The sequence below is a fragment of the Arachis ipaensis genome, chromosome B5, assembly GCF_059453495.1.
Source record: "Arachis ipaensis isolate K30076 ecotype BB chromosome B5, ASM5945349v1, whole genome shotgun sequence".
Lineage (NCBI taxonomy): Eukaryota > Viridiplantae > Streptophyta > Magnoliopsida > Fabales > Fabaceae > Arachis > Arachis ipaensis.
The window spans coordinates 43298992-43324655 of record NC_142440.1 but is presented as its reverse complement, the minus strand read 5'-3'; the positions used below and the strand labels follow the sequence as shown (position 1 = coordinate 43324655).

Here is a 25664-nt window from a genome sequence, read left to right as displayed (position 1 = left end):
GATCAAAATAAGCACAAAAGAGTATGTTTTCACAATTAAGCTCAAATTAGGGAAAGAACACAAAAGTATGCTATTTGGATGAATAAATGTGGGTTTATGTGATGAAATCCACTCAAATCAAACCAAAATATATCATCAAATATGGATTCATCATGGAGCTCCAAAGAGGGATATTTTAGTTTGACTATCTCTCGCAAATATTCATTATCTGGTGGCATAATCATCACTCTTCTCTATCATCTTCATTAATCAAATTAAGAGATCAAATAGATAATGTATCAGTTTCTTATTCCTTCTCTTAGAAACAAAAAGCATTGCTAAAAGCTTACTTCTGGAAAAGGAAGCAATGTACATATATCAAAAGGACCTTGCTCTAAAAGCAATTTATGTTAAAAAAATAAAGAGGTAATCTCATAATTTTCCCTCTCCAGTCCCAAAGAAGAGGAACTTGTGATCAACTAAGTTTCTTCTGACCAATTTTAGGGCCGCGACAAGTCTGGCGAGGACCACCAACGTGTTCCCTACAACAAAGCAGAAGGAATTATAAGAGATAATCATTGGTTAACAAAATAGGAGAGTTGGTCAGAGAAGTTTAAAATCCCAGGTGAGGCTTGAAATTAATTGTCTGTATACCTGCAAGAAACCTCTTAATGATGAGCATAATAAAATTAAGAGTTAAGTACTTTTTTTGTCCTTAAGGTCTGGGGCTAAAATCAAAATCGTCCCCGGCCTTTTTTTATTTTTAAAATCATCCTCAACGTTCATAAACACTTTAAAATCATCCTCTCCTCCAATAACGAATTTTTTCAAACAATTTTACGCTTTAGTTTGTTACTGGTAGTTGATGGTTTTAATGATTTAAAAAAATAACTTAATTTTTTTCTATAAATGATTAGAAAGAAAGAGATTAAATCAAAATATCACCACCAACTAAAATATTAGAACATTTGCTAGGGTTCCAAAGCTTGTAGTGTTGCCATGGCTTTCCAGAGCTCAAGGTCATTTCGGAGTTGCTCGTCTGCATAGAAGAGGGAGCTTCTTTGTGGGCATGGTGAGAGACCTGTGCTGCAAATTTTGGGAACGAAAGATAACCCTGGTCGACAATTTTGGGGCTGCGTCTACTATGAGGTGCATTTTTGGATTTTTGTTCTTGATTGATGATATTGTTTTGTTGTTGGGTGTTGGACTGACTATGGTGGGATCCTGTAAATTAAAGAAGAGTGTCAATTTTTTTGTTGGGCAGACCCAGAAGCTGAAACTGAAGACCCGCATACTGCAAGGTTGAAGAGAAAAATTGTAGGCCTAAAAGCAAAAGTGAAGGAGTTTGAGTGGAAGTTGAAGGTTATTGCAGTGTGGTTGGTTGTCTTTTTTTCTGGTTGCAGATTTCATTGAATTAGAAATAGGGGCTACCTTGTGTAGTACCTCTAAAAATGGCTTGATAAAATTAGTTGAGAAAATCGGATTCTCTGAGTTAGTATGTATTTAGGCTTTTAATAAAAGTGTGTTGTAGCTTGATCTTTTTTGTGTTAATGAAATTAGATTTTGTAGCTTGTCAAGAATTGTGTTAATGAAAATGTTCTTCTGTGGCTTGACAGGATTTGTGTTAATGAAATTGGATTTTATAGCTTGCTCAAGAATTGTATCAATAAAATTGTGAAGCTGTAATTTGACAAGAAATTGTGTTATTCAAATTGGATATGGTAGCTTAAAAAGAATTGGATTAATGAAAATGTGATGATATAGCTTGACAATAATTGTGTTAATAAAGAATTGTATACTTTGACCTGCTTTATTAATGTATAATATGCAATATGCAATATGAATTAACACAATAGAGAACTACAAACAGATACATTAAAACACAACATAATCAATTCATTAATAATCATATGCAATAGTTGTCTTAGTTGACACTTTTACCTCAAAAAAATATTGTCCCTAATGGGCTACAACAACAAAGATTATAACCAAGTCACCATTATCAGCATAAAATTAAATCTAGAGCAACTCTATTATTGTCTAAACAACAAAAAGCATCAAAAATACATAATCAGATTAAGCCAAAATAAAGTCTCAACATACTTAGAATATAATCAACTTAAGCCTACATTTTTCACATAACATTCGACATTTTAGCGTTTTTTCCAAGCTCTTGGAGGCAATTTTGCCATCAACCTCAACTTATATGGAGAAACATGTGGTGCAATATTGCGACTAAGGGACAAATTCTTGATAATTGGTTGGTTTGAGCTTGATGTATCCTTCTCCTTGGGCACTGGAGGTGGTTGGGTTGAACTTCTGATGGGTTTCATCTTGGGCCTTCGGTGGAGAGGAGCTGCTGCTGATGTGTTGGGCTTAAATAATGGTGGTGTGGGCTTGGACTTGGGTTAGGATGACTTGGACCTTGTTGTGGGTGTTGTGCTGGTGGCTGGTTGGGGCTATGATGATGATTTTTGTTGTAGATCTATTCTCTTCCTCCCTCTAGCAGCAGATTGGACAACAGGTAGTGAAGATGATCTCTTTCTTCCTCTATTTGTTTTTTTGACAGCAGATTATTTAGATGGTTGGGCCTAAAAATACAAAAAATATCTCAAATTCCATTTAACCGACCATAACAATAAAACCCTAAAATACATATAGTAAATTCACTTATACGGAGGGGAGGCTTGCTGCATCCTCGCTTCTTGCGACCTAATTAACCATAATTTGAGCACTTCTAAATCTACCCCCTCCTAAACAAGTGACTATGGCTTCTATCCTCAGCTTTCTCAGGTCCTCTTTTCCTCTTCTTCACTGGTTTGTGGCTAGGTTTCTGATAGGGTAGTGGCATAACATCATCAAACTCAGTCTTCTCTCACATATCTGGGCCATTTAGAGGGTATATGACCGAATCATAGCACTTGACATAAGTCTCCTTCTTATAGCAGTCATCAACCTATGCATCCATACCCAGTCCTTTGAAGTTGATAGAGCTAATGGCATGTGTGCATGGAATGCCACTGAGCTGCCATTTCCTACATGAACACTCACGAACAGATAAATCATCAGTATATTTGTTCAAGTCATTTACCACCTCATATGACTGTGCAACAGACTAATAAGGTCTTGATGAATCTATATTTGACGATGTATTTTGATTTGATTTGAATGGATTTCATCACATAAACTCACACTTATTCACTAAAATAGCATACTTTTGAGTTTTCTCTCTAGATTGTGCCTAAATGTGAAAACATGCAATTTTGAGCTTAAATTAGTGATTTTAATCTCACTTTTAGGCCATTCGATGCCATGACATGTTGTTGAGTGAGTTTAGGTCCTAGAGGCAAGTTTGGCGAGGCAAAAGTGGAAGGAAGCATGTACAAAGGGAGAAAGCATGAAGAAAACAAAGGAGAAGCACACAGCCATGTGTGCGTATGCACAAGAAGGAAATCAGCATGCGTGCATGCACACAACAACCTGTGCGTACGCACAAGAACCCAAGCAGAGCGAATCCAGAGCATCGCGAAGTGTGCGTGCGCACAACCCTCTGTGCGTACTCACAAGTGCAAATTTGGCGAAGTGTGCGGACGCACACATCTGTGCATCCGCACAGGTACCAGCGTATGCATCCATTAAAAAGTCATGTGCTGCGCAGTTTTGGGGGTCTCTAGGCCCATTTCTGAAGTGCTGAAGGCTGGTTTAAGAGGCTATATTAAGGGCATGTCAGCACATAACAAAGGGAGCTCACTTGTAGGGTAGAAACACATTTTAGGAGTAGTGTTAGTGTAGTTTTAGGTTTTGCTCTCTTAGGGTTTAATTAGGGTTTTATAGAATTTTATAGTTCAAGTTCTGAATTTTGGATTTTAGCAATCTCATTGTAAGTATTTCTTTAATTTCTCTTTTAATTACTACACTTGTTCTACACTTTCTAATATTTTCATTTCTCTTGCCAATTTATATATAGTCTTGCAATTTTGGTTTTCTAGTTGTTGAATTTGATGTTTGATGCTTATTTTATGTTTGTTTGAGTTGCCTTTATTGATTTTGATCATTTATGGCTCATAGCTTTCATCAATTTCCCAATTTTGCCATGTTTTATGTTTATGCCCTCTATGTGTTTAATGAAATGCCAATTTTGATTATGGGGTAATTTTCACCCCTTGGCTTAGGGAAAATGAGTGTATGGATCACTACAAGAAAAAAGGCCTATGGCCACGCTTTTATGAAGGTGGTGATAAAATAAAGATTTGGCCATGTTTTTTTTGCTACGTTTCAAAAGCGTGGCAAAAGGTGTCTAATGAGTGGATAATTTATACGCTTTTTGGCATTATTTTTAGTATAATTTAATTAGTTTTTACTATATTTTTATTATTTTTCAAGCAAAATTCACATTTCTGGACTTTACTAGGAGTTTGTGTGTTTTTCTATGATTTCAGGTATTTTCTGGCTAAAATTGAGGGACCTGAGCAAAATCTGATTTAGAGGCTGAAAAAGGACTGCAGATGCTGTTGGATTCTGACCTCCCTACACTCGAAATGAATTTTCTGGAGCTACAGAAATCCAAATGGCGCGCTCTCAATTGCGTTGGAAAGTAGACATCCAGGGCTTTCCTGCAATATATAATAGTCTATACTTTGCCTGATTTTTGATGACGCAAACTGGCGTTGAACGCCAACTTCCTGCCCTATTCTGAAGTTAAACGCCAGAAACAAGTTACAAACCAGAGTTAAACACCACAAACAAGCTGCAACCTGGAATTTAACTCCAAAAGAAGCCTCTACACGTGTGAAGCTCAATGCTCAGCCCAAACACATACTAAGTGGGCCCCAGAAGTGGATTTCTGCACTATCCATCTTAGTTTACTGATTTTCTGTAAACCCTAGCTACTAGTTTAGTATAAATATTACTTTTAGAGACTAACTATGTACCTCATGACATTTTACATGTTCCATACTGTATTTCTGACGGCATGAGTCTCTAAATCCCATAGTTGGGGGTGAGGAGCTTGATGCCAAGGCATCTTAGGCTAGTTTCACTAGCCTTTTTCTTTTATTTTTAGTTGTTTTATGCATTTTCTTGAGCCTTAAGTAATCATTTTGGCCAAATAGTCATGCTTGTCTTAAATCATTCAAACATGAAGATTTTTATGCAAATTCCATGAGTTTTTAGTTATATTCCTTGAATGCTATGAATGGAAGAATTCTCATGAATTTTAGCAAGACTTTGATGCAACTGTTTGGATGATTTCAGGGAAGAAGAGGCTAGGCAAGGAAGCAACAAAATCAATAAAGGAAGCTTGAATATCACATGTGGAGTTTAAGTTCCAGTTTAAGCCTAAACTGGAGCTTAAACGCCAAAAATCATGAAGGATAAGAAATGCTGGGATTGAAGTTTAACCTCCAGTTTGACCTCAAACTGGAGGTTAAACGCCAGAATGATAATGCCACTCAGGGAGGAGTTCTACGTTTAACCTCCAGTTTGACCTCAAACTGGAGGTTAAACGCCAGAACCAGGAAGAGTACCAGGGAGCCATTCCACGTTTAACCTCCAGTTTGACCTCAAACTGGAGGTTAAACGTGTTCGACACCTCCAGGGCTACCATTCTAAGCTTCCACGTTTAACCTCCAGTTTGACCTCAAACTGGAGGTTAAACGTGTTCGACCTCCAGGGCTGCCCTTCCTTTATCCACGTTTAAGCTTCAGTTTAACCTTAAACTGAAGCTTAAACGTGTTATATGGAACAGCTTGACCATGCCTTCTTCAAACATAAATAACTTGAGCTACAAAACTCCAAATGAGGTGATTCAAAATGCATTGGAAAGAAGACATCTAGAGCTCTCCAAGCATATATGGCATGCATGGTGGATACTAAAAATTGAGGGAGAAAACAGCCCCGTAATGTGCATAGAAGAACATAGTACCAACATGCAATCAGGCCAGCTGACCTCTTCACCTTCCATGGAGTATAACTCGAGTTGTAGAGATCCAATTGAGGTGCTTCCAGTTGCGTTAGAAAGCTGACATCCATAGCTTTCCAACGAGGTATAATAGTCTATATTTGGCATCAAATTGGCAAGGTTAACAAGAGAACAAAGTGACGACTCAAGAAAGGGGGTGCAACATTTGAGTGTAGTTTAATGGATCATTATCCTTTTTGGATCAATTATGTCACTCAGCCCTTCAAGCAAGCAAGGCCCATCAACAACACCAAATCAAGGCCACAAGAATCATCTAGAATAGTTTATTTTCATTTGATTGTAATTTGCTTTGAATTTCATTTTCATTTTGTAATTTAGGGAGCCTATTTAAAGGCCTTAGTTTCTGCATTTAGACGGGGGGATTGAAGGGGAATCCAGCCCCTGATGGGGACTTTTGGAACTTTTACTTTCACTTTTAGCTAGTTTTCCTTTTCTTTGTAATTGAATTCAGAGCTATGATTCACTAAACCCCTTTCATTGGGTTAGGGAGCTCTATTGTAATTCAATGAATCAATAATAGTTTATCTTCTTCTTCAATCTTTTCTCTTGAATTTTGTTAGAAAGCTTCTCGATCTAATTCCATTGAGTAGTTGTCTTGGGAAAGAAACTACTCATACTTGGAATCCTTCGGAGCCTTGGGAAAGGAATGGAGGATTCATGCTAGAGAAGCTTTCTCACAGTGGATTGGATTGGGGTTTGGATGGATATTGTGACATGTAATCCTACCAAATTGTGGTTCATGAAATTGTGTGGTATAATCAGTGATCAAGCATCATCTCTTCTTATGAACATTTAAACCAAGGGATTGGGAATTTGTTTGTTTTTAGAGAGCATTGGTGAGCCAAGGAATTGGGATCCAATCATATAAGATTGCCAAGCAAAATTCAATGAATGCATTGGTTGAGGAAGAGATTTACATGTTTTGATTCGGAGATTTCAATATCTCCTAAACCCAATGAATTCCCCATTTCTGATTTCCACTTTCTCTTTACATTCCGCAATTCAATTCTTGCAATCATCCCCATTCCCTTTTAATTTCAGCAATTTACATTCTGCTCTTTAATTCATGCAATTTAAGATTCAGCCATTTAATTTTCTTGTCATTTACTTTTCCCGCCAATTTTACATTCCGCAATTCTCATCTCAAATCTTGATTCCGCTCAACTAGAACACACTTCTAATCCGAATTGCTCACTCAACCAATCCTTGTGGGATTCGACCTCACTCTATTGTGAGTTTTTACTTGACAACGATAACCGGTGCACTTGCCGGAAGGAATTTTGCCGATTGTGCAATTTCCTAAATCGTAGCATAACACGTTTATGCGCATCAAGTTTATGGCGCCGTTGCCGGGGATTGGTTTTCGATTGACAATTCTCCAATTGGAAGTTAACTAGATTGAGCAATTTTTCTTTTCTTTTGTTAATAGTTTTTGTTTCAGTTTATTACTGCTAATTTCTGCAAATTTTAATTTGTTTTCTTTGCTTATTCACTTGTTAGCATACTAACCACTAGCTGTTTGTGATATTGCCTCACTATGGGATTTCCACTATCTTTGGATGAGTATTGTTTGAGACTAAGCACATTGCAAAAAAGAAAGGAGTATCCATCATATTTTGGTCAATCAAAATCCATGAGAAACTCTCCACCACCACAGAATGATTCATGTTATTATGCTCATGGTGGGTGGGAGTATCAGGAACAGGAAACGGGGTACTTCCCAGAGCCACAAAATGGTCCATGTTTTGGTGAATTTGAACACTACTCAAGTTGTGGCTGGGAAGATCAAAACCAAAGAGATATCACTTATTCACACCCCATTCATCAAGAGCCATCACCTCTGAATTATCCAACCTCACCTCCTAGTTTTACATATCCAAATTCTTCATCACTTGAGCAATTCTCAGCACAAAATTCCTTCTCAAATTCATACAATTCATTTCACTATCCACAAGACTCATTCCACTACACACAAGAGTCATACCACTACCAACACGCCAACCAAAGACTCTATCAACCCACACAAAACACATACTCCCAGCCACCATATCACAGCCAAGATAATCAACCTCATCAACCTAATCCGAACCAACAATTTCAAGATCAATTAAACAGGATAGAAGGAATGCTTGCAACCATGAGTCAAGACATAACCGATTTGAAAGGCTTTAAGGAAGAATTGATATCCAACTTACAAAATCAAGGTGCTGCCATTCAAAAGCTAGAAGCACAAATTGGATATCTATCAAAGCAAATCCCTACCCACAATTCTTCTAGTGAGACCATGGCAAACCCAAGGGAGGAATCAGAAGAACAAGAAAGGGAGAAAGTCAATCAAGGGAGATCACACTCCAATGACACAGAGAGTTGCAAAGAGGAAGGGTTCATTGAACCACAAATTCAGGAAGCTTTTGATGAACAGGATACTCCAACTGTCCAACAACAACCAAGTTCTGAGATCAAGGATGTGAAGGCAGTAGAAACAAGCACCAAAATGAGGATTGTGACCGAGAAACAAAGGACCATATCCATGAAGAAGAGAAGGTCGAAGAACAATCCAACTCCTGAGCCAACAAGCAAGTTCACTCAAGCCAATCACAAGGGAAAGCTTGCTGGAAAGAAGCATTCACAACAAGGGGCACTAACTAGCTCCTTTATCCACTTGAAGTCATTCCTCTTAACAAACTGGAGGAAGAGGAAGAAAGTCAAGAACAGCATGTCAAGCTAATGACGTTAAAGAAGCGCTTGTTGGGAGGCAACCCAACCAAAGGTAGTTTTTCTTTTCTAGTTATTTCAATAAAAGAGTTAAGTAGATTTATCTGTATTGCAAGGAGCTAAGTTTGGTGTTGCACACCAAAACAATTCAAGGGTGAATATGAGATTCTAAGTTTGGTGTTCCACCAAAAACTTCATTAAAAGCACATTTCTACCTCAGCATGACTAGTCACTAGCTCCAACCAATCAGGGAAACTACTTAAACAATAGTTTAATTTCTAGTTCATAGTTTCTTTTTCTAGTTCATAGTTATTTTCTTAATAAAAGCACATGAGGTTTTCTGCATATGATCCAAATTGCTGCATATGGCAAGGAACTAAGTTTGGTGTTCACACACCAATCTAAGTTCAGAGGCCTACAAACATACATGCATGCTAACCAAAGTGCTTGGGGAACAAGCAACTTCTAATAGCTTTGCAGGAAGACAATCAATCTCATGGAAGGAATATACATCATCATCAAAGAGAACACCAAGGCTAGGAAGGATGCTGAACAACAAAGAAGATGCTAAAAGGTTGTATTGTCACTTAATTGCTTGTACTTTGAATTGCTGATATTGGAAGTTTGCATGCACCCCTGCTTTAAGTTTGAGTCATTGCAGTTTTTGTTTGTCTGTTTGTTTAATTTCCAAATAAGTGATAGTCTAAGTGTCTGGATAAACTTCACTTGCTTAAATGTATGCTTGCCATGCTTGTTCTGTTTCCATAAAATAAAAGAAATGTTTGAACAAAAGTAACTCAATTCCATTTGGTAAGAAATCAAATAAGATTAAGTGGTGGTATGCATGTTTGATTGAATAGTCATCTCACTAAGAAATAAAGTTAGAATTGTCACTTTTAGTGGAAATTAGGATGCTGTCTATGGATCTTGATGAATAAATGTCTTTGGCCATGAAAAAGAAAGAACAAGAAGAAGAAAAAGCCACTGAAAAAGGGCAACCAAAAAGCAAAAAAAAAAAAAAAAAAAAAAAATTTGAGAAAATAAGCTAGGCACCAATGGTTTGAACTTCTGAGACAAATGCCTGTGGTGTTTATGTATTAAGGATATGCTTGGATGAATAGGTTCTGAGGAGTGTTTCAACACTTGGTAACTTGGGTTAACTAACCCGGGATTATCAACCAAAAGTCCATTATCAAGAGCAACCTAAATACAAAACATTTAGTCACACAAAGAGGTGCTGGGCACCAATGTCTCAAGAAGAAATGTGAACTAAAATGCCTGTAGTGGATATGTGTAGTGCACTAATAAGAAAAAGAAAATGCCAAAGGCTTGAGCAACACATGACACTGAGCAACAAGGAGCAAATAAGCTCAAATAAAAAGAAAAACAAAGAAATGAAACTTGCCAAGGATATGTGAATAACAAGAGGCCATAAGCAGTGTTTTAGTGGAAACATAAAAAGTGACTTTCTTACCTAAGAAACAATAAAGTGATGCTGCAACAACTTTCTGCATGAACACCCCATTAATCAATGTCAATTACTTACTGATATGGCTAATGAATTTACTTTCTGTTTCATTCTTTCTTCTCAATAATTCAGAACTTGCTTGGGGACAAGCAAGGATTAAGTTTGGTGTTGTGATGCCAAGGCATCTTAGGCTAGTTTCACTAGCCTTTTTCTTTTATTTTTAGTTGTTTTATGCATTTTCTTGAGCCTTAAGTAATCATTTTGGCCAAATAGTCATGCTTGTCTTAAATCATTCAAACATGAAGATTTTTATGCAAATTCCATGAGTTTTTAGTTATATTCCTTGAATGCTATGAATGGAAGAATTCTCATGAATTTTAGCAAGACTTTGATGCAACTGTTTGGATGATTTCAGGGAAGAAGAGGCTAGGCAAGGAAGCAACAAAATCAATAAAGGAAGCTTGAATATCACATGTGGAGTTTAAGTTCCAGTTTAAGCCTAAACTGGAGCTTAAACGCCAAAAATCATGAAGGATAAGAAATGCTGGGATTGAAGTTTAACCTCCAGTTTGACCTCAAACTGGAGGTTAAACGCCAGAATGATAATGCCACTCAGGGAGGAGTTCTACGTTTAACCTCCAGTTTGACCTCAAACTGGAGGTTAAACGCCAGAACCAGGAAGAGTACCAGGGAGCCATTCCACGTTTAACCTCCAGTTTGACCTCAAACTGGAGGTTAAACGTGTTCGACACCTCCAGGGCTACCATTCTAAGCTTCCACGTTTAACCTCCAGTTTGACCTCAAACTGGAGGTTAAACGTGTTCGACCTCCAGGGCTGCCCTTCCTTTATCCACGTTTAAGCTTCAGTTTAACCTTAAACTGAAGCTTAAACGTGTTATATGGAACAGCTTGACCATGCCTTCTTCAAACATAAATAACTTGAGCTACAAAACTCCAAATGAGGTGATTCAAAATGCATTGGAAAGAAGACATCTAGAGCTTTCCAAGCATATATGGCATGCATGGTGGATACTAAAAATTGAGGGAGAAAACAGCCCCGTAATGTGCATAGAAGAACATAGTACCAACATGCAATCAGGCCAGCTGACCTCTTCACCTTCCATGGAGTATAACTCGAGTTGTAGAGATCCAATTGAGGTGCTTCCAGTTGCGTTAGAAAGCTGACATCCATAGCTTTCCAACGAGGTATAATAGTCTATATTTGGCATCAAATTGGCAAGGTTAACAAGAGAACAAAGTGACGACTCAAGAAAGGGGGTGCAACATTTGAGTGTAGTTTAATGGATCATTATCCTTTTTGGATCAATTATGTCACTCAGCCCTTCAAGCAAGCAAGGCCCATCAACAACACCAAATCAAGGCCACAAGAATCATCTAGAATAGTTTATTTTCATTTGATTGTAATTTGCTTTGAATTTCATTTTCATTTTGTAATTTAGGGAGCCTATTTAAAGGCCTTAGTTTCTGCATTTAGACGGGGGGGATTGAAGGGGAATCCAGCCCCTGATGGGGACTTTTGGAACTTTTACTTTCACTTTTAGCTAGTTTTCCTTTTCTTTGTAATTGAATTCAGAGCTATGATTCACTAAACCCCTTTCATTGGGTTAGGGAGCTCTATTGTAATTCAATGAATCAATAATAGTTTATCTTCTTCTTCAATCTTTTCTCTTGAATTTTGTTAGAAAGCTTCTCGATCTAATTCCATTGAGTAGTTGTCTTGGGAAAGAAACTACTCATACTTGGAATCCTTCGGAGCCTTGGGAAAGGAATGGAGGATTCATGCTAGAGAAGCTTTCTCACAGTGGATTGGATTGGGGTTTGGATGGATATTGTGACATGTAATCCTACCAAATTGTGGTTCATGAAATTGTGTGGTATAATCAGTGATCAAGCATCATCTCTTCTTATGAACATTTAAACCAAGGGATTGGGAATTTGTTTGTTTTTAGAGAGCATTGGTGAGCCAAGGAATTGGGATCCAATCATATAAGATTGCCAAGCAAAATTCAATGAATGCATTGGTTGAGGAAGAGATTTACATGTTTTGATTCGGAGATTTCAATATCTCCTAAACCCAATGAATTCCCCATTTCTGATTTCCACTTTCTCTTTACATTCCGCAATTCAATTCTTGCAATCATCCCCATTCCCTTTTAATTTCAGCAATTTACATTCTGCTCTTTAATTCATGCAATTTAAGATTCAGCCATTTAATTTTCTTGTCATTTACTTTTCCCGCCAATTTTACATTCCGCAATTCTCATCTCAAATCTTGATTCCGCTCAACTAGAACACACTTCTAATCCGAATTGCTCACTCAACCAATCCTTGTGGGATTCGACCTCACTCTATTGTGAGTTTTTACTTGACAACGATAACCGGTGCACTTGCCGGAAGGAATTTTGCCGATCGTGCAATTTCCTAAATCGTAGCATAACACGTTTATGCGCATCAGAGCTCTGCTGTATTTCGATGAATTAATGCAATTACTACAGTTTTCCATTCAATCACGCTTGTCTCTATTCTAAGATATTCACTTGCACTTCACCCTGATGAATGTGATGATCTGTGACACTCATCACCATTCTCAACCTATGAACGCGTGCCTGACAACCACCTCCGTTCTACCTTAGATTGAGTGTATATCTCTTAGCCTCTTGGTTCATGATCAAAGTCTTCGTGGTATAGGCTAGGACTATTGGCGTCCATTCCTGAGATCCGGAAAGTCTAAACCTTGTCTGTGGTATTCTGAGTAGGATCTGGGATGAGATGACTGCGACGAGCTTCAAACTCACGAGTGCTGGGCGTGGTGACAGACGCAAAAGGATCAATGGATCCTATTCCAACATGAGTGAGAACCGACAGATGATTAGCCGTGCGGTGACAGCGCATTTGGACCATTTTCACTGAGAGGACGGATGGTAGCCATTGACAACGGTGATCTACCAACATACAGCTTGCCATGGAAGGAGCCTTGCATGCGTGAAGAAGAAGACAGTAGGAAAGTAGAGATTCGGAAGACAGAGAATCTCCAAATCCTTAATATGTTCTCCATTACTGCATAACAAGTATTATTTAATTTATGCTATTTACTCTTTACAAACCCAATCATTTTTATTATTAATTTCCTGACTAAGAATTACAAAATAACCATAGTTTGCTTCAAGCAAACAATCTCTGTGGGATCGACCCTTACTCACGTAAGGTATTACTTGGACGACCCAGTGCACTTGCTGGTTAGTGGTACGAGTTGTGAAAAGTGTGATTTACAATTCGTGCACCAACTTTTTGGCGCCGTTGCCGGGGATTGTTCGAGTTTGGACAACTGACGGTTTATTTTGTTGATTAGATTAGGAAAAATTTATCTTTTTAGTTTAGAGTCACTAAAATTGCGTCTTCTATTATTGTTTTTGGTTGAAATTTTTTTTAAATCCTTACTTTCTCTTTTTAAATTTTTCGAAAATTTTTATAAACTAATAATTGAGTTCTTCTGTTTGAGTTTAGTTTCATATTTTAAGTTTGGTGTCAACTGTATGATTTTATTTTTCTTTCATTTTTTTTTGAATTATTAGTGCTCAGAATATAAAATTTTTAAGTTTGGTGTCTTTTGTGTTTCTGTTTTCTTAAATTTTTTTTAAAAGTTGTTCTTAGCGTTCATCGTAATATTCAAAGTTTTCCTGTTTGTTTCCTTTGTTTTGATCTAAAAATTTAAGTTTGGTGTCATTTTTACTGTTTTTCTCTTTCTTCATTAAATTCAAAAATATCTTTTCTCTTTATTTTAATTAATTTTTGAATTTTCCCATAAAAAATTTAGATTTTTATTTTAAAACTTTTTATTCTATCTTATCTTAGTTTTGAAATTTCAAAATTCAAAATCTTTTTCAAAAATCATATCCAAAGTTTTTCAAATCTTCTTAATTAAGTAATTATTTTAGTTTTCAAATTTATTTCTCTCTTAGTTTTCAAAATTTATATTTTAATTTCTAATTATTTTATTTTATCTTATTATTTTTATTTTATTTTTAATAATTCGGTTTGTTTTTACTTAAATATAATAAAAATAAAAATATATTTTATTTGCAATTCATATCCATTCCCTTTTATCCATCATGGACCTAAGTGGAAATGAACAGTCCAGAAGAACTCTGGGGTCATATGCTAACCCCATTACTGCTCCATATGGGAGTAGCATCTGTATACCTCCCATCAAAGCAAGCAGTTTTGAGCTAAATCCTCAACTCCTTGTCATGGTGGAGTAAAATTGCCAGTATTCTGGTCTTCCACAGGAAGAACCTACTGAGTTTCTGGCGCAGTTCTTACAAATTGCTGACACAGTGTGTGACAAGGAGGTAGATCAGGATGTATACAGGCTGTTACTATTTCCATTTGCTGTAAAAGATCAAGCTAAGAGGTGGTTAAATAACCAACCCACAGCAAGCATAAGAACATGGAAACAGTTATCAGATAAATTTCTGAATCAATATTTCCCTCCAAAAAGGATGACATAGCTAAGGTTAGACATCCAAGGCTTTAAACAAGAGGATGATGAATCCCTTTATAACGCCTGGGAGAGGTACAGAGGGATGCTAAGAAAATTCCCCTCTGAAATATTTTCAGAGTGGGTGCAATTAGACATCTTCTACTATGGGCTTATAGAAAAAGCTCAGATATCTCTAGACTACTCAGCTGGTGGATCTATACACATGAGAAAGACTATTGAAGAGGCTCAAGAGCTTATCAATATAGTTGCTAGAAATCAGCATCTGTACATAAGTAATGAGTCCTCCATGAAAGAAGAAGCTATATCAACTGACTTTAGTCCTCAGGAACAAGTTGTTGAACTCAATCAGCAACTATCTTCTATAACAAGGCAGTTAGCAGAATTTAAGGAGATGCTACAAGAGACCAAAATTGCTAACAAGGATATGGAATCACAATTGAATCAGACAAAATACCAGTTATCAAAACAGATAATAGAGGAGTGCCAAGCAGTTCAATTAAGAAGTAGAAAAACGTTAAATACCTCAACTCAAAGCAGCAGAAAGTCAAGAAGAGAACAGCTGACAGAGGATGACCAAACCACTGCTCAAAATTCCTCTGAGGACGACAAGAGCCCAAAGAGGAATAATTCTGGCGTTCAAACGCCAAAAAAGGATGAAAAGCTGGCGTTAAACGCCCAACCCATGCTCAGTTCTGGCGTTCAAATGCCAGAAACAGGTAAGGAGTTGGCATCAAACGCCCAATGGAAGCTCAATTCTGGCGTTCAAATGCCAGAAAAAGGTAAGAATTTGGTGTTAAACACCAATCCAGCTTCCAACCCTGGCATTCAAGCGCCAGTGAGGGATCATACACCTACAAGTACTGATAATAATTCCTCTAAGAAGGCTTCTCCAACCACCTCTGCAGGAAATAAATCTGCAGCAACTAAGGTTGAAGAATACAAAGCCAAGATACCTTATCCTCAGAAACTCCACCAAGCGGAATAGGATAAACAATTTGCCCACTTTGCAGACTATCTCAGGACTCTTGAAATAAAGATTCTGTTTGCAGAGGCACTTGAGCAAATACCCTCTTATGCCATGAAAGAGATCTTAAGTCATACGAAGGATTGGAGAGAAATAGAAAGAGTTTTTCTCACTGAAGAATGTAGTGCAGCCATCCTAACAAGCTTACCAGAAAAGCTTAAGGATCCCGAAAGCTTTATGATACCATGCACATTAGAGGGTACTTGTACCAAGACAGCTTTATGTGACCATGGGGCAAGTATCAATCTAATCCCTGCATCCACTATCAGAAAGCTTAGCATGACTGAAGAGGTCAAACCAAACCGGATATGTCTTCAACTTGCTGATGGCTCCATTAAATATCCATCAGGCATAATTGAGGACATGATTGTCAAGGTTGGGCCATTTGCCTTTCCTACTGACTTTGTAGTGCTGGAGATGGAGGAGCACAAGAGTGCAACTCTCATTCTAGGAAGACCCTTCCTAGCAACTGGACGGACCCTCATTGATGTCCAAAAAAGGGAAGTGACCTTAAGAGTCAATGAGGATGAGTTCAGGCTGAATGCTGTTGAGGCAATGAAGCATCCAGACACATCAAAATACTGCATGCGTGTTGATATTATTGACTCCTGGTAGAGGAGATCAACATGGCTAAGAGTCTCGAATCAGAGCTAGAAGACATCTTTAAAGATGTTCAGCCTGATCTGGAGGGGTCAGAGGAAATAAAAGAGCCTCTGAAAATTCCTCAGGAAGAGGAGAAACCTCCTAAACCCAAGCTCAAACCACTACCACATTCTCTGAAATATGCATTTCTAGGAAAAGGTGACACTTTTTCGGTGATCATAAGCTCTGCTTTAAATCCACAGGAAGAGGAAGAACTACTTCAAGTGCTAAGGACATACAAGGCAGCTCTTGGGTGGTCCATAAGTGATCTTAAGGGCATCAGCCCAGTAAGATGTATGCACAAGATCTTATTGCAGGACGATGCTAAGCCAGTGGTTCAACCACAGAGGCGGCTAAATCCCACCATGAAGGAGGTAGTGCAGAAAGAGGTCACTAAGTTACTAGAAGTTGGGATTATTTATCCTATTTCTGATAGCCCCTGGGTGAGCCCTGTCCAAGTTGTCCCCAAAAAGGGAGGCATGATAGTAGTTCATAATGAAAAAAATGAACTGGTTCCTACAAGAACAGTTACAGGGTGGCATATGTGTATTGATTACAGAAGGCTCAATACGGCCACCAGGAAGGATCACTTTCCTTTACCATTCATAGACCAGATGCTAGAAAGACTAGCAGGTCATGAATACTACTGCTTTTTGGATGGCTATTCAGGTTACAACCAAATTGCAGTAGATCCTCAGGACCAAGAGAAAACAGCATTCACATGTCCTTCTGGAGTGTTTGCCTATAGAAGGATGCCTCTTGGTCTGTGCAATGCACCTACAACTTTTCAGAGGTTCATGCTCTCTATCTTCTCTGATATGGTAGAGAAATTTCTAGAAGTCTTCATGGATGACTTCTTAATATTTGGAGACTCATTCAGCTCCTGCCTTTACCATCTAGCACTTGTTCTGAAAAGATGCCAAGTGACCAACCTAGTTTTAAATTGGGAAAAATGTCACTTTATGGTGACTGAAGGAATTGTCCTTGGGCATAAAATTTCAAACAAAGGAATATAGGTGGATCTAGCTAAAGTGGAAGTAATTGAAAAATTACCACCACCTGCCAATGTTAAGGCCATCAGAAGCTTTGTGGGGCATGTAGGATTCTACAGGAGGTTTATAAAGGATTTTTCAAAAATTACAAAACCTCTGAGCAATCTGTTAGCTGCTGACACGCCATTTGTGTTTGACACAGAGTGTCTGCAGGCGTTTGAAACTTTGAAAGCTAAGCTGGTCACAGCACCAGTTATTTCTGCACCAGACTGGACATTACCATTCGAACTAATGTGTGATGCCAGTGACCATGCCATTGGTGCAGTACTGGGACAGAGTCATAACAAGCTTCTGCATGTCATTTATTATGCTAGCCACGTTTTAAATGATGCCCAGAAAAATTACACAACCACAGAAAAAGAATTGCTTACAGTGGTTTACGCCATTGACAAGTTTAGATCATACTTAGTAGGATCCAAAGTGATTGTGTACACTGACCATGCTGCTCTTAAATATCTACTCACAAAGTAGGATTCAAAACCCAAGCTCATAAGATGGGTGTTGCTTCTGCAAGAGTTTGATATAGAAATAAGAGATAGAAAATGGACAGAGAACCAAGTGGCTGATCATCTGTCCCGGATAGAACCAGTAGAAGGGGCGTCCTTCTCCTCTATTGAGATCTCTGAAACCTTTCTAGATGAGCAACTGTTTGCCATCCAGAAAACACCATGGTTTACAGACATTGCAAACTATAAGGCTGCAAGATTCATACCCAAGGAGTACAGTAAGCAACAAAAGAAAAAATTAATTACTGATGCAAAGTACTACCTGTGGGATGAACCATATCTCTTTAAGAGATGTGCAGATGGAATAATCCGTAGGTGTGTGCCTAGAGAAGAAGCACAGAAGATCCTATGGCATTGTCATGGATCACAATATGGAGGACATTTCGGAGGTGAGCGAACAGCCACAAAAGTTCTTCAATGTGGCTTTTACTGGCCCACTCTCTATAAAGACTCCTGAGAGTTTGTGCATAACTGTGACAGCTGCCAGAGAGATGGTCATCTGCCTTACAGTTACACCATGCCTCAGCAAGGGATCTTAGAGATTGAGTTGTTTGACGTATGGGGCATTGATTTCATGGGGCCTTTCCCACCATCATACTCAAATACTTATATTCTGGTGGCAGTCAACTATGTATCCAAATGGGTAGAGGCCATCGCAACACCCACCAATGATACTAAGACAGTGCTGAAGTTCCTCTAGAAGCATATCTTCAGCAAGTTTGATGTCCCTAGAGCACTAATCCGTGATGGGGCACTCACTTCTGCAACAAACAGCTTTACTCTGCTATGGTCTGATATGGAATTAGCCACAAGGTGGCAACTCCATATCATCCACAGATAAATGAGCAAGCTGAAGTCTCTAACAGAGAAATAAAAAGAATCCTGGAATGGACTGTAAGTACCCGTAGAAAGGATTGGGCAAGAAGCTTGGATGACGCTCTGTGGGCATACAGAACAGCATTCAAAACTCCTATAGGGACCTCTCCATACCAGCTTGTGTATGGTAAGGCCTGTCATCTGCCCGTGGAACTGGAGCATAAGGCCTACTGGGCAACCAGATTCCTAAACTTTGATGCTAAATTAGCTGGAGAAAAAAGATTGCTCCAGCTGAATGAGCTAGAGGAATTCAGACTCACTGCTTTCGAAAATGCCAAGCTTTACAAAGAGAAAGCAAAAAGGTGGCATGACAGAAAGCTGTCATCTAGAGTCTTTGAACCAAGACAGAAGGTTCTGCTGTTTAACTCTAGGCTCAGGCTATTCCCCGGGAAACTGAAATCCCGGTGGAGGGGACCATATGTGATTACAAGTGTGTCACCATATGGCTATGTGGAGCTTCAAGACATTGATTCTAATAAGAAGTTCATTGTTAATGGACAGAGAATCAAGCATTATCTTGAAGGCAATGCTGAGCAAGAGTGCTCAAATCTGAGGCTAGATTAAAAGCTCAGCAAGGTCCAGCTAAAGACAATAAAGAAGCGCTTGCTGGGAGGCAACCCAGCCATTAGCAAAGCCTATTTTTATTTAAATAATAATTATATGAGTTTAATATAAATAATCTTCAAGGTAAAAAATCAATTGCATAAGTTCACAGGGTTACAGAAGGATTCAGAGTACAAAACAGGGAGAAGGAGCTCACTGGCAAGAAAATGCCAGTAAGAGGTGTATTTGGGCGTTAAATGCCCAAAAGAAGCATCTACTGGGTGTTTAACGCCAGTAATGATACCTTTCTGGGCGTTAAACGCCAGAATGAGTACCATTCTAGCCGTTTAATGCCACACTTACAGCATCCTGGGAGTTCAGAAAAACTCCCAGTGACAAAGGATTCTGGCGTTTAATGACAGCCAGAAGCAACAGCTGGGCGTTAAATGCCCAAAAAAGGCTACAGAGGGACGTTAAACACCCAAAACATGCAACAGTTGGGCGTTTAACGCCAGGATTGTGGATAGAAGGGAGTTTTGTTTTCCAAATCTAATTTTTTTTTTAAATGTTCATGCTTTCATCCACAATTTCTTGCATCAACATGTTACAAACTCTCATCTTTCAATTTTAAATTCAAAAAAAAAAAAAAACAAAATCTTTATCCTAAAAATCTTTCTTCATTTTTCTTAAACCCCGCTTAAAATCTTTTTCTGGATCCATATATCTCTTAATTCTGTTTCAAATCTTTTTCAAAAAAAACTCATCTATCTTTTTTTTAATTCTTTTCAAGTCTTTTTCAAACTATCATATTATCTTTTCAAAATTTAATCTATCTTTTTCAAAAATTTTCCTATTATCTTTTCAAATTTAAAATTTCATCTTTTGCATATCATAATTATCTTTTTTTCAAATCATATCTTCTATCATATCTTTTTCAAAATTTTCAAACCCACCCCCTCCTTTATAAATCCAAACTTGGCCTCCCCTCTCCTCCACAATTCGAACTTGCCTCTTCCTCTATTCCTCTCCTTTCCTTTCTTTTGCTTGAGGACAAGCAAACCTCTAAGTTTGGTGTGTTGTGTTTTACGTGATCACTGAGCTAAGACTCACTGAGATCATGGCTCCTAGAGGAAAATAAACCACTTCAAGAGGAAAGAAAGAGAATATTCCAAAACCACTTTGGAATCAGGAGAAGTTCTTAACAAAAGAACACTCAGACCATTACTACAGAATAATGGGTCTAAGATCAGTGATCCTGGAAGTTAAATTCGATCTGCAAGAATATGAATATCCGGAGATCCAAGAGTAAATTCGAAACAGGGGCTGGGAAATCCTAGCTAATCCTGAGACAAAGGTGGGAAGAAATATGGTTCAGGAATTCTACGCAAATGTGTGGCAAACAGATAGGCAAAGAAGGGCTGGAATCGCCTTTTACACCTTTCGAACCATGGTCAGAAGGAAATCTATTTACTTCCACATTGACAAAATAAGAGAGATCTTCAAGCTGCAGCAACTACAAGATGATCCGGACTCCTTCAGTAAGAGAATGGTGAGATCAGATAAGCGCTTGGACCAAATTCTGAAGGATGTATGCATCCCTGGAACCAAGTGGACAACCAACACAAAGGGTGTTCCAATTCAACTCAAGAGAGGGGATCTCAAACCAGTCGCCAGAGGCTGGCTGGACTTCATTGGGCATTCCATATTGCCCACCAGTAACCACTCTGAGGTTACCCTCAAAAGAGCAGTCATGATCCATTGTATTATGCAGGGAAACGAAGTGGAAGTTGAAGATCTGATTTCGAGTGAGCTCTACACAATTGCAAATAAGAACTCCAAAGAAGCTAAATTGGCTTACCCAAGCTTAATATCTCTGCAATGCAAGGATGCTGGGGTAAAGATGGGAGTGGATGAGTATATCTCAGTCGAGCACCCAATCACAAAAAATTCAATGGAAGGACAACAGGTGCAAGACAATCCCATCAAAAGGAGGGCACATGAGTTCCTCCCAGAAATCTCTCAGATTGACTACTAGACCCGCCTAGAGGCCTCTGTCACCAAGCTGCAAGAAGCTATGGATCAACTAAAAGAAGAACAGCAAGTTCAAAATAATATGCTCTGCAAACTGCTGAAGGAACAAGAGGAGCAAGGGCGTGAGCTACAGGAGCTGAAACGCCAGAAGCTATCTCTTAAAGGGCCAAGCACCCCACAGACTAAAGGAGCATCCATCTCCTAAAATAAAGGTTGTTGAGTCCTAATCTTAGCCTTAAATTTGTGATAACTTTTACTATTAGAAATCTGCCTTAGAAGTTATATGAGTAGTAGTAATTAGTACCTTCATCTTTTTTATTTATTTATTTTATTTTTCTATCCCCAAATAAGTTATAATTTATCTTTCTTATCATCATTAAACATGAATAAAATAGCAGATTTTTAGAATAAGGAGGCAATTTTATTTTCGAGTTTTAATAAGAAAAAAATTCAAATTATTTATATATGGTGGCAATACTTTTTGTTCTCTGAATGAATGCCTGAACAGTGCATATGTCTTTTGAATTTGATGTTTATGAATGTTAAAACTGTTGGCTCTTGAAGAATGATGAAAAAGAGAAATGTTATTGATAATCTGAAAAATCATGAAATTGATTCTTGAAGCAAGAAGAAACAGCAAAAAAAAAAGCCAATACCCCTTTAAACCAAAAGGCAAGGGTAAAATAAAAAGGGTCCAAGGCTTTGAGCATCAGTGGATAGGAGGGCCCAAAGGAATAAAATCCTGGCCTAAGCGGCTAAACCAAGCTGTCCCTAACCATGTGCTTGTGGCGTGAAGGTGTCAAGTGAAAAGCTTGAGACTGAGTGGTTAAAGTCGTGATCCAAAGTAAAAAGAGTGTGCTTAAGAACTCTGGACACCTCTAATTAGGAACTCTAGCAAAGCTGAGTCACAATCTGAAAAGGTTCACCCAGTTATGTGTCTGTGGCATTTATGTATCCAGTGGTAATACTGGAAAACAAAGTGCTTAGGGCCACGGCCAAGACTCATAAAGTAGCTGTGTTCAAGAATCAACATACTAAACTAGGAGAATCAATAACACTATCTGAATTCTGAATTCCTATAGAGGCCAATCATTCTGAACTTCAAAGGATGAATGGAGATGCCAAAACTGTTCAGAAGCAAAAAGCTACTAGTCCCGCTCATCTAATGAGAATTTGAGCTTCATGTAAAACTCTGAGATGTTATTGCCTCTTGACCTTCTTTCTATCCTATTTTATTTATCTAGTTGCTTGAGGACAAGCAACAGTTTAAGTTTGGTGTTGTGATGAGCGGATAATTTATACGCTTTTTGGCATTATTTTTAGGTAGTTTTTAGTATAATTTAATTAGTTTTTACTATGTTTTTATTAGTTTTCTAGCAAAATTCACATTTCTGGACTTTACTATGAGTTTGTGTGTTTTTCTGTAATTTCAGGTATTTTTTGGCTGAAATTGAAGGACCTGAGCAAAATCTGATTCAGAGGCTGAAAAAGGAGTGCAGATGCTGTTGGATTCTGACCTTCCTGCACTCGAAATGCATTTTCTGGAGCTACAGAAACCCAAATGGTGTGCTCTCAATTGCGTTGGAAAGTAGACATCCAGGGCCTTCTAGCAATATATAATAGTTTATACTTTGCCCGAGTTTTGATGACGCAAACTGGGGTTGATCGCCAACTTCCTGCCCTATTCTGAAGTTAAACGCCAGAAACAAGTTACAAACCAGAGTTAAACGCCACAAACAAGCTGCAACCTGGCATTTAACTCCAAAAGAAGCCTCTACACATGTGAAGCTTAATGCTCAGTCTAAACACACACTAAGTGGGCCCCAGAAGTAGATTTTTGCACTATCCATCTTAGTTTAATGATTTTCTGTAAATCCTAGTTACTAGTTTAGTATAAATATTACTTTTAGAGACTATGTACCTCATGACATTTTACACGTTCCATACTGTATTTCTGACGGCATGAGTCTCTAAACCCCATGGTTGGGGGTGAGGAGCTCTGCTGTGTTTCGATGAATTAATGCAATTACTACAGTTTTCCATTCAATCACGCTTGTCTCTATTCTAAGATATTCACTTGCACTTCACCCTGATGAATGTGATGATCCGTGACACTCATCACCATTCTCAACCTATGAACGCGTTCCTGACAACCACCTCCGTTCTACCTTAGATTGAGTGTATATCTCTTAGCCTCTTGGTTCATGATTAGAGTCTTCATGGTATAGACTAGGACTATTGGCGGCCATTCCTGAGATCCAGAAAGTCTAAACCTTGTCTGTGGTATTCCGAGTAGGATCTAGGATGAGATGACTGTGACGAGCTTCAAACTCACGAGTGCTGGGCGTGGTGACAGACGCAAAAGGATCAATGGATCCTATTCCAACATGAGTGAGAACCGAGAGATGATTAGCCATTCGGTGACATCACATTTGGACCATTTTCACTAAGAGGACGGATGGTAGCCATTGACAACGGTGATCCACCAACATACAGCTTGCCGTGGAAAGAGCCTTGCGTGCGTGAAGAAGAAGACAGTAGGAAAGCAGAGATTCAGAAGACAGAGCATCTCCAAATCCTTAATCTGTTCTCCATTACTGCATAATAAGTATTATTTAATTTATGCTATTTACTCTTCACAAACCCAATCATTTTTATTATTAATTTCCTGACTAAGAATTACAAAATAACCATAGCTTTCTTCAACCCAACAATCACCGTGGGATCGACCTTTACTCACGTAAGGTATTACTTGGACGACCCAGTGCACTTGCTGGTTAGTGGTACGAGTTGTGAATAGTGTGATTTACAATTTGTGCACCAGTGTCAATGGCCACGCTTTTATGAGAGTGACAATTGATGCGAGATTTGGCCACGTTTTTATTTTTCACGCTTAAAAAGCATAGCTGTAGAGAGAAACCGGCACGCTTTTAGAGTGTATCAACAGAGTTTTGTTATTGTGGCATTCAAAAAGCATAGCCGTTTCTTACAAGCCTTTTGGCACACTTTAAAAGCGTGGCCAAAAGGTTCCCTCGAAAAAAAAAGGTAGGGATAAATTAAAAAACCCCTTCTTCATTTAAAGACTCAGTTCACTTAGAGAAAAAGGTTCGTTGTGCTCTGCCCTAACCCCTTCTTGTTCGTGCTCTGCCCTAACTCCTCCATCAAAAGCCCCAACACGACGAGAAACTCACTGCCCTAACTCCTCCACCTTCATTGTGCCTTGCCCTCACTCGCCGTGGATGCTCCCCTTTGCCGCTGCTCCCTTACGTCGCTGCAAAACCCTAACCCCCTAACCCCTTCCGCGCCGCTCCCTTCCTGCTTCTTGCTTCTTTGTAAGTCCTCTTTTTTTATTTCTTTTCCTATTTCACCTTACCCCCTCTCACTCCCTCCCCCCTTTCTGTTCATTTATTTTTTACTTTTAATTACCTGATTCGTTGAAATTAGGATGTATTGAAGGCAATCTCGTTGAAGCAGAAGTGGGATTTGAACGATTTGTGGGTTCCTAATTCGGAATCTATTGGGAACAGGTTCAGGTTTGGAACGTTTCAGAACTTCGAGTTCAGAATTGGGTTTGGGAAAAAGAGCAATTTTTTTGTGAAATTCTCTGACCAGGTTGTGAGTTGGAGCAAGTTGAGGAGGAAGCCCAAATCGGTGGAAGAGGATTTAGGGCCTCTGATTCATCGTGTTAGCTCTACGGCTGTTAATTTGGAAGGTCCTTTTGAGTTGGTTGTTGATGACACTCACAGATTCTCACTATCATTGCCTGTATGATATGATTTCTCATCTAAATTTTAGTTTTCTAGTAGTTTTCTATTGCTGTTCTATTCAGATATCTATGTGGCAGAAGTAGTTGAACTTTTAGTTCATGTTTCTTTTCTTGTTCACTTGGAAGTTGTTGTTATTCTTTCTTATATCGCTGTTAGATTAATTTTTTATATTATGTTTTTTTTTTGAGTAATTTTAAGTGATAGCCAATCATAAAGTTTGAACTTTGAAGGAGTTGTCAGGGGAGTTAAGAGTTTAAAAATCATCCTCTGCATAGAGCACAATTTACAATTAAATTCTTGCTAAAATTATTTAAAGTTACTTATATATTTGAATACTGTTTCATTTTTGTAAATTTAGAAGTAGCTATTTGTTGTCGAGACCATTGTTATCATCACCAAACATGAGTTCATGGTCCTATGTTTTCATTGTGTTTTGGTTTATTTGACTGAATCTTAGTAGAAATGAAGCAGGAATGCACCATTTGGATGTTGCATAAGTTCCTGCACGAATTGTAAAATTAACTTCCAAAATTCAATCCTTGGTTTAAGATTCTTTCCC

General features: G+C 38.3%; 1 long non-coding RNA gene across 1 annotated transcript in view; it reads right to left on the bottom strand.

Annotated features, from left to right (window-relative positions):
• Positions 1-285: 285 nt before the first annotated feature.
• LOC110271953 (uncharacterized) overlaps positions 286-25664 on the bottom strand; it is a 36622-nt gene continuing 11243 nt past the window's right edge. Inside the window, exon 4 of the long non-coding RNA XR_015883673.1 lies at positions 286-521. This is a non-coding gene — a long non-coding RNA (uncharacterized LOC110271953). The remainder of the gene's footprint in view (positions 522-25664) is intronic.